General features: G+C 43.3%; 1 protein-coding gene across 4 annotated transcripts in view; it reads right to left on the bottom strand.

Moving 5' to 3' along the window:
* Positions 1–14,243, bottom strand: part of IMMP2L (inner mitochondrial membrane peptidase subunit 2) — a 1,132,561-nt gene that overhangs the window by 1,055,766 nt on the left and 62,552 nt on the right. The window lies entirely within an intron of this gene.

Here is a 14,243-nt window from a genome sequence, read left to right as displayed (position 1 = left end):
CCTGCATGTGCATAAAAAAGCCAAAAGAGAGAGGGAGGAAAGGCAAAGAGAACTGCAGTGTTTAACTGGTTTTAAAGCTCAGACATAATAATTTTTTTTTGGACTAATGAAGAGAAATAAATTAACTATTGGGAATGCATAAGGTGCTGTCTCGTATGGCAATCCTGTGAGCCCTTGGGTCCAGCTGGAGGATGGAAGTGAAGGAGGACCCCAACCCTCCAAAAGGACAGCCGAACAACCCCAAGTCTTCACCTGCGGCGACCGCTGTTCCCCGGGAGTTGAGCCCCCAGGTGCGGGCGGCCAACAGGGCTTCTGGAACCGCAGGGGTTGGCAGATTGGCCACGTGGAGAGGGAACAGGAACTAGCAGAGGTCAGGTCAGGCAGCAAGCGAGGAGTTGTCAGGAACTGGCAGAGGTCAGGTCAGGCAGCAAGCGAGGAGTCGTCAGGAACTAGCAGAGGTCAAATCAGATCAAGTCAAACCGAAGTATAATCAGGATACAATGCATGGAAGCTAAGTTCTCAGAGATGAGAAGCTGAAGCAAAGACAACGAGGAGTGCTGCTCCTTAAGTAGCCCTCCCCATCAGGGAACTGACCGTCAGCTGGAGAGTGCGGGGACTACCGGAGTCATCATCAGAGTCACGCTTGCGGGATAGGCTCGCTGGTGGCTAGAGGAGGAACTCAGCTGCATCCAACCAACTAGGAATCGCGAGGCGTGACCTTGGTTCCCGGGCTCCGCACCCGGAAGCGAAGCCGGCTAACAAACACCGGCGCCATCTTCCCCGATTCCGTCGGCACTGGCCACATGGCCAGCGATCAGGCACAGCTCTACAAGATGGCCGGCGAACAGGGTCCACAACAGAGATAGCCGGCCAGGGGCGCGCAGAGCGGCGATCAAAGCCCCGGGGCCCCTTCTTCGGAGTCTGATCCTCGCGGGAGCGGTGTCAACAAGGAAAGGGACGCAACAGGTGCTTTATCATCTTCACTATTTCATTTTTTTTTAACATACATCCACATACAGTTACTTCCCCTTGAGCAGCTCTCAATAATATACCATAATCTGAGAGATTCAAGGAGGATGCATAACGGTTGGGAAATTTGCTTGCTGATCCATCTGCTTCCGATTTTCTCCTCTTCATCTGAGTGCTTCCCTGGGATTCTGATTTTGAGAAATGTGAGGAGTGCGAGGATAGATAAACAAATCCCCTGAGAGAAAGGAAAAGAAAACCGAGACAGGCTGCAAAGAAAAATTAGGGACACATTCCTCCTGGCAGAGATCCTCTCCTAGGGTATGAGGGAAGAGAAGGCATGAACACAGGCAGTTCAACCAGAATGCAAGAATCTGTCTGCCTAATTCACGGATGGCGCCAAGCAGCTGGATGTACAAGCAGGAGTTAATGGAACATACCTAGCTAAACAATGAATATTCAATGGACTTTCCCAGAAACAGAGTAGCAACTTCCAGCAGAAATGCCAGGGCAGCATGAAGAATTACAAGCACCTTCAGAGCTGATGGAAACAGAAGAAGCAGTTTATAATCCTTTCCTATGTGACTCTGTAGCATTCTCGGTGCAGGGGGAAAAGGACAAATTCTGAAGGGAAAAGGTCTTGGGGCTGATTCTATTCAATATACTTGTGAGTGACATTGCTGAAGGGTTAGAAGGGAAAATTTGGCTTTTTGCAGATAATACATATATTTGCAACAGAGTGGACACATAAAAAGTGACCTAAAATGATTAGAAGAATGGTCTAATGCAGTGATGGCGAACCTATGGCACACGTGCCAGAGAGGGCACGCAGAGCCCTCTCTGTTGGCACGCATGCCGTCACCTCAGTCAGTTCCAGCCCCCCACCCCCACCCCGAGCACCAGGGCCCACCTCCGAATAAAAGTCATACCTGGTCGGGGTTAAGGCGGCGTTGGCAGCAGCAGCAGTAGTGAAAAGCGTGCTGACTCGGCGCACCTTCAGCCTTTCCTTCTGTCTCTCAAGCTCTGTGGTCCCGCCCTTACGGAAATTCGGACTCTGAAAGGTTCGCCATCACTGGTCTAATGTTTGGCACTTAAAATGTAATGCAAAGATGTGTAGAGTGATACACATAGGGTACAAAAACCCAAAAGAGTTGTATTTGCTAGGGGTTGAGAGGCTGATCAGCACAGACCAGGAGAGGGACCTTGCGGTGATAGTGTCAGAGGATTTTAAGGCAGTGAAACAATGGACCAAGGTAATGGTTGTATCCAGAAGGATGCTAGGCTTCATAGAGAGAGGCATATCCAGTAGAAGAAAGGAGGCGCTAATGCCTCTGTACAAGTCATTGGTGAGGCCCCATTTGGAGTATTGTGTTCATTTTTGAAGGCCTCACTAAGGACATCAAAAGACTTGAGGCAGTTCAGAGGAAGGTGATAAAAACGATATGGGACTTGTGCCAAAAGATGTATGAGAAGAGACTTGAAGACCTCAATATGTATATCCTAGAGGAAAGGAGGGATAGGGGGATATGATACAGATGTTTAAATATCTTTTTCAGAGACGGGGAAGCGGTAGAACTAGAGGTTATGAGTTGAGGTTGCAGGGTGGAAGACTTAGGAGCAATGGCAGGAATTACTTTTTCACGGAAAGGGTGGCAGATGTTTGGATGCCATCCTGCAGGAGGTTGTGAAGACAAAAACAATGATGGAGTTAAAGAATGTGTGGGATAACCATAGAGGATCACTATATAGAAAAAGGATGGAATCCAGATAAAGCAAAAATTATAACTGGAGTTAGGTTTGATGGCAGTTTCAGAGTTGGAAAGTAAGACCAATGCCAGGCAGACTTATACGGCCTGAGTCCTGTATATGGCAAATGCAGATTAGGATCAAGGTTGGAATGGGTTTTGACAGCAACTCCAAAGCAACAGGAAACTACTGATCCATTTTGTCTCTCTTGTTTCTTGCAGTGTTACCACAATTACATGATTTTCTGGATTATCATAAAATATTGAGCATATTTCAGTTTGGTTTTAGACCTACTCGATTAAAACTCTTCTCATTTCTGTGTCTGATTCTATTTAGGCTGGATTTGACTGGGGGACAGAATATTTGATGGTGATAATGGGTATCATAGCTGCTTTTGACACTGTCCACCACACTTTGTTAGATAGGATTTTTTTTTTTTTTGTTACATTTGTACCCCGCACTTTCCCACTCATGGCAGGCTCAATGCGGCAGGCAATGGAGGGTTAAGTGACTTGCCCAGAGTCACAAGGAGCTGCCTGTGCAGGGAATCAAACTCAGTTCCTCAGTTCCCCAGAACCAAAGTCCACCACCCTAACCACTAGATCTAGGTATTGAAGGAAAGGTTTTAACCTGATTTACCTATTTCTCTCACATCGTTGTTTCTGGGATTACTCTGACTGAAGAATTCATCTGGAATTCCCCAAGGTCCTGCATTATCTGCTATTTTATTAAAACACCTGTGAAACCATGCCCGTTTCCTCAACAATGAAACGGGCCCTAGGAAGGCTGTCATTTAAACTTTTTTTTTCCCTCTCCCCTGCCCTTCCATCCATGTCCAGCGATTCTCCTCTTCCCTGCCCTCCCATCCGTGTCCCGCAATTCTCTCCTCTACTGTCTTCCCATCCCATCCATGTCCATCAGTTCTCCTCTGCCCTTCCCTTACTCCCCTCTATGTCCCGCGATTATCTCCTCCCCTCGATTTGTACCTGAACGTTCTCTTGCTGGCTGGCGCTGGCTTCCGTTCCGTTCGTAACATCCCCCCTGACTTCAGCTTACCTCCAGCATTCCCTTCCCTCTCACTGTTCCGCCCTCTAACATCATTACGTCTTGGCGCGAGGGCAGGACAGTGAGGGGGAATGGAACGCTGGAGGCTGGCTGACGTCAGGAGATGTTACGAACCCAGGCAGCCAGACATGGAATGTTGGAGGTGCAAATTATTATATAGGATATATGATTCCCATTTGCCAGTTACCAAATTGTTTAGGGGTACAATACAGATTGTATGTGGATGACCTACAGTTCTTTTTTCCTATCACTGGTACTTTTGACGCTGTGCTACAGTTTCTTGCAAGTATCTGCATATAATAAAATGTAAACTGCTTTGGTTCTACCACAGAAAGGCGATATAATAAATCCAGGACCCTCTACTCTACTTAAATCTTGGATAAGAACAAATGTCCAAAACACAAATTTTGTTCTTGTTCAGAAATCTTTTAAAGATTTCCCTTCTAACATGGTGATTGATGACGTAGAGATTATAACTGTTCAGGAAATTTGACACATGGAGGGGAATAATCGAAAGGGACGCCCAAGTTTTGCTGAGGACGTCCTCGCAAAACATCCCGATGGAGGGGCGGGGAAACCCGTAATAGCGAAACAAGATGGACGTCCATCTTTCGCTTCGATAAGGTCGGGGATGCCCAAATCGCGAAATTTAAGTCGTCCTTAAGGATGGTCGTTTCTGATTTTCGGCAATAATGGAAACCAAGGACGCCCATTTCAGAAACAACCAAATGCAAGCCATTTGGTCATGGGAGGAGCCAGCATTCGTAGTGCACTGGTCTCCCTCTCACATGCCAGAACAACAACCGGGCACCCTAGGGGGCACTGCAGTGGACTTCATAAATTGCTCCCAGGTATATAGCTCCCTTACCTTATGTGCTGAGCCCCCCAAAACCCACTACCCCCAACTGTACCCACTACCATAGCCCTTACGGGTGAAGGGGGGGCACCTAGATGTGGGTACAGTGGGTTTCTGGTGGGTTTGGAGGGCTCACATTTACCACCACAACTGTAACAGGTAGGGGGGATGAGCCTGGGTCCGCCTGCCTGAAGTGCACTGCACCCACTAAAATTGCTCCAGGGACCTGCATACTGCTGTGATGGACCCGAGTATGACATTTGAGGCTGGCACAAAATATTTTTAAAAAATGTTTTGAGGGTGGGAGGGGGTTAGTGACCACTGGGGGGGGGGGGTAAGGGGAGGTCATCCCTGATTCTCTCCGGTGGTCACCTGGTCAGTTCGAGCACCTTTTTGTGCCTTGGTCGTAAGAAAAACAGGACCAGGTAAAGTCATCCAAGTGTTCGTCAGGGACGCCCTTTTTTTCCATTAAGGGTCTAGGACGTCCATGTGTTAGGTATGCCCAAGTCCCGCCTTTGCTATGCCTCCAACACGCCCCCATGAACTTTGGCCGTCCCTGCGACGGAAAGCAGTTGGGGATGCCCAAAATCGGCTTTTGATTATACCGATTTGGATGACCTTGTGAGAAGGACGCCCATCTTCCAATTTGTGTCGAAAGATGGGCATCCTTCTCTTTTAAACATAAACCTGTTAGGGTCCAAGTACATTCATCATTGCATTTCCAGCCCCAAATTAAAATTATACTTCAGAAAAGTATTCAAGTTATGTTTATAAAGAAATTTACTAAGTTTCAATAAGTTTAGAATTGTGATACAAAGAGGCCATTTTTGATATGACGTCCAAGCCCGACTTTGGACGTTTTGCACAAAACATCTAAAATCCGAATCAGAAAGAAGTTAATGTACTGTTTCAAACAAGGTCTTGTGCTCTGGACATTTTGTTTTTTGGTCCATTTAAAAAAAACAAAAAACAAAAACAAAAACCAAATAAGTGCAAAACGTAGAGATCCATGCCATTTGGATGTAGGAGGAGCCAGCATTTTTAGTAGACTGGTCCCCCAGACATCCCAGGAGAGCAATGGGGCACCCTAGAGGGCACTTCTAGGCAAATCATAACAATGCTCCCATGTACACATCTAACCTTTTCTCCCTTATCTTGTCCCCTGAGCACTCCAAAACCCAACCAAAACTCACTGCCCCCCCCCCCCACTGTACACCACTACAATAGCCCTTATGGAAGAAGGGGGCACCTATATATAGGTACAGTAGGGTTTTGGTGACTTTGGGAGGGGTCACAGTTTCCACCACAAGTATGATACGTAGAGGGAGATAGGGACCCGAGTCCAACCCTACGTTTTCAGCATTAAAACCTCTCAGGGCTATCAAAACTATGGCCACATTTTATGTGCTGCTTGAAATATCTGATTTTACAGATGCTGATCCTATGCTCATATCTGGGAAACTCAGTCAAGACTGGAGAGAAGAGTGATCACACGAGCTGAGGGAAACCTTGTCTCCAAGCAGCTCCAGTTCTCCACCTCCAACTACTGCAGCATAGGACTCACCTGAGATATACACGGAAAGCTGCCAAGCAAACTTGGTGATAAGAAGCTGAAAGCCTGCAGGTACCAAGCTCATCAAAGTATAAGCCCAGACCTTTCCTTTACATCTGGGTGCCATGGAAAAACCAACACCTATGTTTACTAAACGGTGCTATGGGCATGTTAGCATTTTTAAAGCGTGTAAATTGTTTACGTGCATTAAACGCTAATGCACCCATAGAAATGTATAGGCGCGTTAATGTTTAACGCGCCTTAAATTTACAGGCACGTAAAAAACTGCTAACGCGCGTTAGTAAACATACCCCCAAGTAATTATGATGAAAAACACGTCCAACTTAACAAGTAAACTCGAGTTAAAATATAAAATGCAAACCTTACACAAAAATCTCAAGTACAGGAACTACAGTACTGACCCCCAAATGGGTATTTAACACCTACAAATGCAAAATAGATTACAAAAACTACAAAACCATAGCACTAAATTATCACAGAAGCTGTTTCAGTTTCACATATGTTCCATGCTGTAAATAGACATTAATCCATTGAAACTGTGCATTAACAACATGTTTGATGAGAATGTCTAGCTATAATATCCCGGGGGACAAAAAGCCTCAGCTGGGGTTTAAAAAGAACAAAAATTCAATAAGATGTTCTAAAATGAAACACTGTATTCTGTCACTGTGTTCCACACTGACCACATGGGTAGGTCTGCCAAGAGAAAACATTTTCTAACTTCTAAGAATGTAGAATCAGGATAAATGAAGATGGTCTTCAACGTCTGTTAATGCAGTGGTTCTCGAACCTGGTCCTGAAGGCAACCCCAGCCAGTCAGGTTTTTGGGAAATGAACAATGAATGTTCATGAGAAATATTTGAATGAACTGTCTCCACTGCATGCAAATTCTCATGAATATTCGTTGTGGATATCCCGAAAACCTGACTGGCTTGGGTGCTTCTAGGATCAGGTTTAGGAACCACTGGGTTAACGTATTACAAGTATGATTCAGACCTCTGGGCAGGCTGACTGCCAGAATGTCAAAATGTCTGAAGTCCATAATGTAGCATAGCAATATCTTGACACTGGTTTTCACAATTGAAAGGGAACAAAAATGGGAAAAAAAAATTGTTTCTTGCTCTTCAACAGAACTTTTAATTTCAAACTCAGCACAGTACAGGATAACGACAGCAAGACACCAGCTGAGAATCTAAGAGGTTTAGTAGAAACCAAATTCTACAGGATCACACAGAGATAGCTTGGAGCCAAGAGAATCACATGCACAATGGAAGTGGTGCTATTGATGACTAGATGGCCACCTGCTGATTACACCTTGCATCCTCACATACCCCACAGCTTTTAAACATCTGACATAAATCACTCAGTGAAATGCATGACAGTGTTTTCCAACAATTCATTGCTGGTTTCATTTCAACAAGCAAGGCAAAATAAAATCTAAAAAATTAAAAAATGCCAACGTGATTCGTGTTAACAGGAAAGAAAGCAAATTCATTGTCATCACATCAAATACATACTAAATCTGTGTATGATCTTGCATGATGTGGTGCAGAAACTCAAAGGTTCTAATTTCTCATTCACTGGGGTCAGCCGAGTCTGGGTATACCAGAGGTTGTGTGTGCTGGCCTGGGGAGTGAGAAAGTTGGCTGTTTAAAACTCTTGTTTAACTACCCAAGCATAATGTCTGGGGATAAGTGAGCATCAACTACTATTCAGTAAAAGCATAAGAAACGCCATGCGGGGTAGAATTTTGTCTCCGACAGCTGCAGTTCCAAATCACCTGAAAGCACCTAGATGATCCCAATAGCACACTCAAGCCTATTGGGCCATTTTTTATGGCTCTGACCTCTAGAAACTTGTCCAAGACTTGATTAACCACAGCTATACTACTAGCCTTGACCACATTCTTTGGTGACAAATACTATAAATGGATAGTAGGTTAACTGGACAAAAAAAATGGGAACGCTCTTACATTTCTTTTAAATATCTTAACAACTCTAATATCAAAACCTCAGGAAGGTTATTAGCAAAGGCAGAAACATACTAATTTTACATAGCTATCTAGTGCGTTCACAACATGGTAAATCACGATATTCTAATGAGAATTTTGGATAACAATGGAATAACTGGAAATGTGCTTCAATGGTTTAATGGCTTCCTCAAATCAAGGTCGGATGTAAAAAGTGAAATTTTCAAGTTCTATCTCCCCATCATGGTACCCTGAATATGGAGTGCCCCAAGGTTTTCCCTTATCCCCTATCCTCTTTAAAGTCATTATGGCTCCACTTGGGAAGTAATTAGAAGCAAATGGCTTTAATACCTTAATTCATGCTGACAATGTGACCATTTATATAACATTTAATGATGATATCAATGAAATCTCAAATATCATCAAATCAGGGCTAGACTTAGTGGAGTCATGGGCATCCATTTAAAAAAAAAGATAAAACAAAATTCTTAGTCTTAACCAACCCATTTCACTCATACCATACTAAATAATTCATCATAGATCAATGTACGTACCAACTGGAACACAATATGAAAATCTTGAGAATCACAATCGACCAACATCTTTCCCCTGACTCACAAGTATCTCTGGTAGTTAAAAAAGTCTTTAATACTTTGTAGAGGCTGAAAAGAATTAGACCCCTTTTCTCAAAAGAATTATTTAGAAACTTAATCTAAACCCTGGTAATATCACAATTTGACTGACTATTGCAATGCAGTTTACACAGGCTGCAAAGACCAATTAATAAAGAAACTTCAAACTGCACAAAATACTGCAGCTAGGCTTGTATGAAATGTTGCACGATTCAATAAGGCTACACCATTGCTCCGCCTCTGCATTGGTTGCCAATTAGAGCCAGGGTCGCTTTTAAACTTTGTGTATTTACCTTCAAAATCATTTATGGTGTGGCTCCTGATTATATGCTTACTTTACTTGAACTCCCAATGCATAATTCTATCCCTGGGTCTACAAACTTCCTACTTCTACATTACCCTAGTTGTAAAAGGATTGCTTATAAATCAGTCTTCTCAGCTAGTTTTTCTTATCAATGTACTAAGTGATGGAATTCACTCCCAAAATATATCAAAACGTGTACCTGACTACATGAGCTTTCGGAAATTACAAAAAACCTTTCTTTTCAAAACGTTCTTACAACAAGATAATGAAATGAAGTCTAATCTAACCTGGCATAACTACTACAGTTTCTATCCGCGCTCACTATAATTTGTAATGTAATTGGTACCTCATCTAATTCCTGCAAAGTTAATGACTATGCTTATGTCCTGTATAATTTACTTTAGTCATCATATCTGTCACCTTTTTCTATCTAGTTATTATATTGGAAAAGTATTCTTTATACGTTATACTGTAAGCCACATTGAACTCAAGCCTAGTTTGGGATAATGTGAGATATAAATAAATAGGCTACCAATTTGTTTCATTGAGTGTCTACTTGTTCTATTGCTATCTGATAAAGCAAATAATCTTCCCCTATTAACTTGTTTCACAATAATACAATTTTATAAACCGTTATCCACTTTCAGTTGTCTTTTCTCCAAGCTAAAAGGTCTTAACATGCTTAGCTTTTCCTTGATCAGAGAGTTATTCCATCTCTGTAATCGTTTGTTGTTCTTTACTGCGCTTTTTCTACTTCTCCTATACCTACCTTTTTTCAGATGTAGCAACTGTTACTTTAGATTTATTTATGAATTCTTGTATCCCACTATTATCCAAAAACAAATTTCGGCTCAAAGTGGCTTACAATTTACATTTTGGTGGACTTACAATAGTGCTGTGCAATGTGGAGAGGGCATCTATAGCTCATGTGGTTATTGAGTTTTTGAAGAGATAGATTTTTACAGGAAAAGGTAGTGGTAGATTGTGTGTTCAGTTGTAGAGTGTTGGTGACGTTTATGCATACAGTTTTTGAAAAGGTAGATTTGAAAGGAAGGCGACAATATCTTTGTGATTAGCTGTAGAATGTTTTGAAGAGTTAGGTTCCTATTTCTTTTCTGAATAAGATTTGTGATGCTTCTTATGGTTTTTTTGTATCGAGTTCCACCATTTGGAACCCTGGTAGCTAAATCCTGATGTAGATAGTTTTGTAGATGGTGTTTTTGCAGTTGGGTAGATGTAGGTAGGAATAGGTAGTGTCTGTTTACTGGGCTGGCATTTCTTGAGGATACTTCGATTATGTTAAGCATATATTCAGCTGCCATTCCAAATAGCTTCTTGAAGATTATGGTGCTCGCTTTGAAAAATATCCTTGCCTTGACTGGTAGCCAATATAGTGTTTCAAGCAGCGAGGTTGCTCTTTTGTAATGGCCTTCTATGTGTATCCTCCCTTTCCCCAGTTGAGGAGAAAGGTATTTGAGACTAGGTCGCTGTGTGGCCCTGTCCTGGAACAGTACTGAGGGACTTTGCTGTTGAGATGAGTGGCGAAATGATCCACTGTTGGGGGTGTCCCGCTCTCGAAAGATCTTCTGGGCAATGCCCATGTTGAAGGGCCACTTGTGTGGCTGAATGATCGTGCTCAGCCTGTCTTCCAGGGAAATTGTTTTTCCCGCCAGGTAAATGGCTTTGAGAACCATCCTGTGAGAGAAAGTCCATCACAACAGCTTCCTGACACATACCTCCCTGATTGTTGACATAAAACACTGCATCTACCATTGCAAGAGATTATCTTATCTAATCAACTCATTTCCTATCAACCAACCTAGTAAAGAGATCATGATTGGAATACTTCAGAGCGAGCACTGCCTGTGACAACCACATTCTGTTCCAGCTATTTTTGAAGAGGGAGAGACTTGCATCACCCAGGCAGGTTGTATAAGACAAAATTATTGAGTAACAAACAGGTGGCTTAATTTTTGTATTCCAACTGTAAAGAACTTTTATTCTAAGTTTTATTCTGTCACATTCTAAACCTTTATACATAACTTTTTAAATCCCAGTTACTTCCACTCTTGTAAATAAATCTTTCCTTGTTATTACTCTCAGAAATGTGTATAAAATTACTCTAATCCTCTGGACATATACTGATAAACTCTTCCAGAGGATTAGAGAACAAGCTCAGCTGAATAGTAGATATGGTTCTATTATTCCAGAATGTGAAACATTTATATGAGTTTGTCTTACCACACCTAGTGGTGAATTACTGGTACTGCCCTCACACTTCCATCTCCTCTCTAGAAACTTCCTGTCCATTATTCAAAGTGATTTAAACAGCCTGGAGAGGCTCCTGGCCATTTAAATTGTTTGTCCACGGCTAACTGCAAATATTCAGCAGCATTTAACCGATTAGTGTCACTGAATATTTGCGGTTAGCGCCTGAGCCAAAATCAGTTAATCTGTGGGAGTTCCAGGGGCAAAGATGCACTTATATTTAGCATAAGATAATGACATAAATTGAGCCACATAAGAAGCAGTCCTATCCATGAAGTTCATCTTATGCGGTTAAGGGCTGAATATTACACTTAACTGCATACGTTTTAGCAGCCAACATACAATCAGATATTCAATGCCAGTGCCCGGACATGGCCTGGTATTGAATATCCGGGAATACAGGCTGAATATCGGCCGGTTCCATCTCTGCCCTTCCGATAGTGCCTAACTCTCTATTTACCTTGCCTGGCTGTTGAAGCTTCAGTGTACCTTTTCCCAGGCCCTTCAGACTTTCAGGTAATCCGTCCTGTGGCTGGACTTTGGAAACAATTTACTCATTTTTGGCAAAATATGCCTGGCCAGCAGGAGGGTGTCCTGCTTACTGAAGTTCTGCATCCTTATAACATAGTTTTTGCTTGCTGTCCCTGTATCTGCACCTATGATGTCACTGCACAGGTCATACACATCTGGGCACGCATATGCAATAGACTGCTCAAAAGGCACGAAGTTTAAGGCCAACATATGTGCCTATTCTATAAGGGCACAGTTGCCTGAACACACAAGTAGAATCTTAGCACACTTTCGGACATGCCAAATTGCACGTACCCCCATAGAGTGGGCACCTTTTATAGAATTGTCCCCTATATGTATATTCTGTGCCACTGACTGTATACAGTGGGGGAAATAAGTATTTGATCCCTTGCTGATTTTGTAAGTTTGCCCACTGACAAAGACATGAGCAGCCCATAATTGAAGGGTAGGTTATTGGTAACAGTGAGAGATAGCACATCACAAATTAAATCCGGAAAATCACATTGTGGAAAGTATATGAATTTATTTGCATTCTGCAGAGGGAAATAAGTATTTGATCCCCACCAACCAGTAAGAGATCTGGCCCCTACAGACCAGGTAGATGCTCCAAATCAACTCGTTACCTGCATGACAGACAGCTGTCGGCAATGGTCACCTGTATGAAAGACACCTGTCCACAGACTCAGTGAATCAGTCAGACTCTAACCTCTACAAAATGGCCAAGAGCAAGGAGCTGTCTAAGGATGTCAGGGACAAGATCATACACCTGCACAAGGCTGGAATGGGCTACAAAACCATCAGTAAGACGCTGGGCGAGAAGGAGACAACTGTTGGTGCCATAGTAAGAAAATGGAAGAAGTACAAAATGACTGTCAATCGACAAAGATCTGGGGCTCCACGCAAAATCTCACCTTGTGGGGTATCCTTGATCATGAGGAAGGTTAGAAATCAGCCTACAACTACAAGGGGGGAACTTGTCAATGATCTCAAGGCAGCTGGGACCACTGTCACCACGAAAACCATTGGTAACACATTACGACATAACGGATTGCAATCCTGCAGTGCCCGCAAGGTCCCCCTGCTCCGGAAGGCACATGTGACGGCCCGTCTGAAGTTTGCCAGTGAACACCTGGATGATGCCGAGAGTGATTGGGAGAAGGTGCTGTGGTCAGATGAGACAAAAATTGAGCTCTTTGGCATGAACTCAACTCGCCTTGTTTGGAGGAAGAGAAATGCTGCCTATGACCCAAAGAACACCGTCCCCACTGTCAAGCATGGAGGTGGAAATGTTATGTTTTGGGGGTGTTTCTCTGCTAAGGGCACAGGACTACTTCACCGCATCAATGGGAGAATGGATGGGGCCATGTACCGTACAATTCTGAGCGACAACCTCCTTCCCTCCGCCAGGGCCTTAAAAATGGGTCGTGGCTGGGTCTTCCAGCACGACAATGACCCAAAACATACAGCCAAGGCAACAAAGGAGTGGCTCAGGAAGAAGCACATTAGGGTCATGGAGTGGCCTAGCCAGTCACCAGACCTTAATCCCATTGAAAACTTATGGAGGGAGCTGAAGCTGCGAGTTGCCAAGCGACAGCCCAGAACTCTTAATGATTTAGAGATGATCTGAAAAGAGGAGTGGACCAAAATTCCTCCTGACATGTGTGCAAACCTCATCATCAACTACAGAAGACGTCTGACCGCTGTGCTTGCCAACAAGGGTTTTGCCACCAAGTATTAGGTCTTGTTTGCCAGAGGGATTAAATACTTATTTCCCTCTGCAGAATGCAAATAAATTCATATACTTTCCACAATGTGATTTTCCGGATTTAATTTGTGATGTGCTATCTCTCACTGTTACCAATAACCTACCCTTCAATTATGGGCTGCTCATGTCTTTGTCAGTGGGCAAACTTACAAAATCAGCAAGGGATCAAATACTTATTTCCCCCACTGTATATAGTAGTGCAAAGCATATATAGGGGCTCCTTTTATTAAGCTACGGTAAGCAAGTTGAGTTCGCTTACCACAGCTTAAAAGGGCTTACAGCGAGACGCAATTAGGCACACACACAAACCACAAACGCAAAACATTTTTCTCAGAGGGGGTGTGACCGGGAGGTGGAAAGTGGACATGATGGCATGAATCAGTCAGCGCAGCCACATTACTGCTTTCTGATTAGCGCAGGATTACCATGTGAACCCTTACCAACTACAAAACAGGTGGATGTAAAGGCTCACACAATAATTTTTGGTAATGGTCCGCACTAATGGCAACATTCATGCATGGTTATTAATTTGGAAAACTGGCCATTTTCCAGCTGCGGCACAAACGTG

This window comes from Microcaecilia unicolor, chromosome 10 (assembly GCF_901765095.1).
Source record: "Microcaecilia unicolor chromosome 10, aMicUni1.1, whole genome shotgun sequence".
Classification (NCBI taxonomy): domain Eukaryota; kingdom Metazoa; phylum Chordata; class Amphibia; order Gymnophiona; family Siphonopidae; genus Microcaecilia; species Microcaecilia unicolor.
This window is presented reverse-complemented; position numbering and strand designations above follow the sequence as displayed.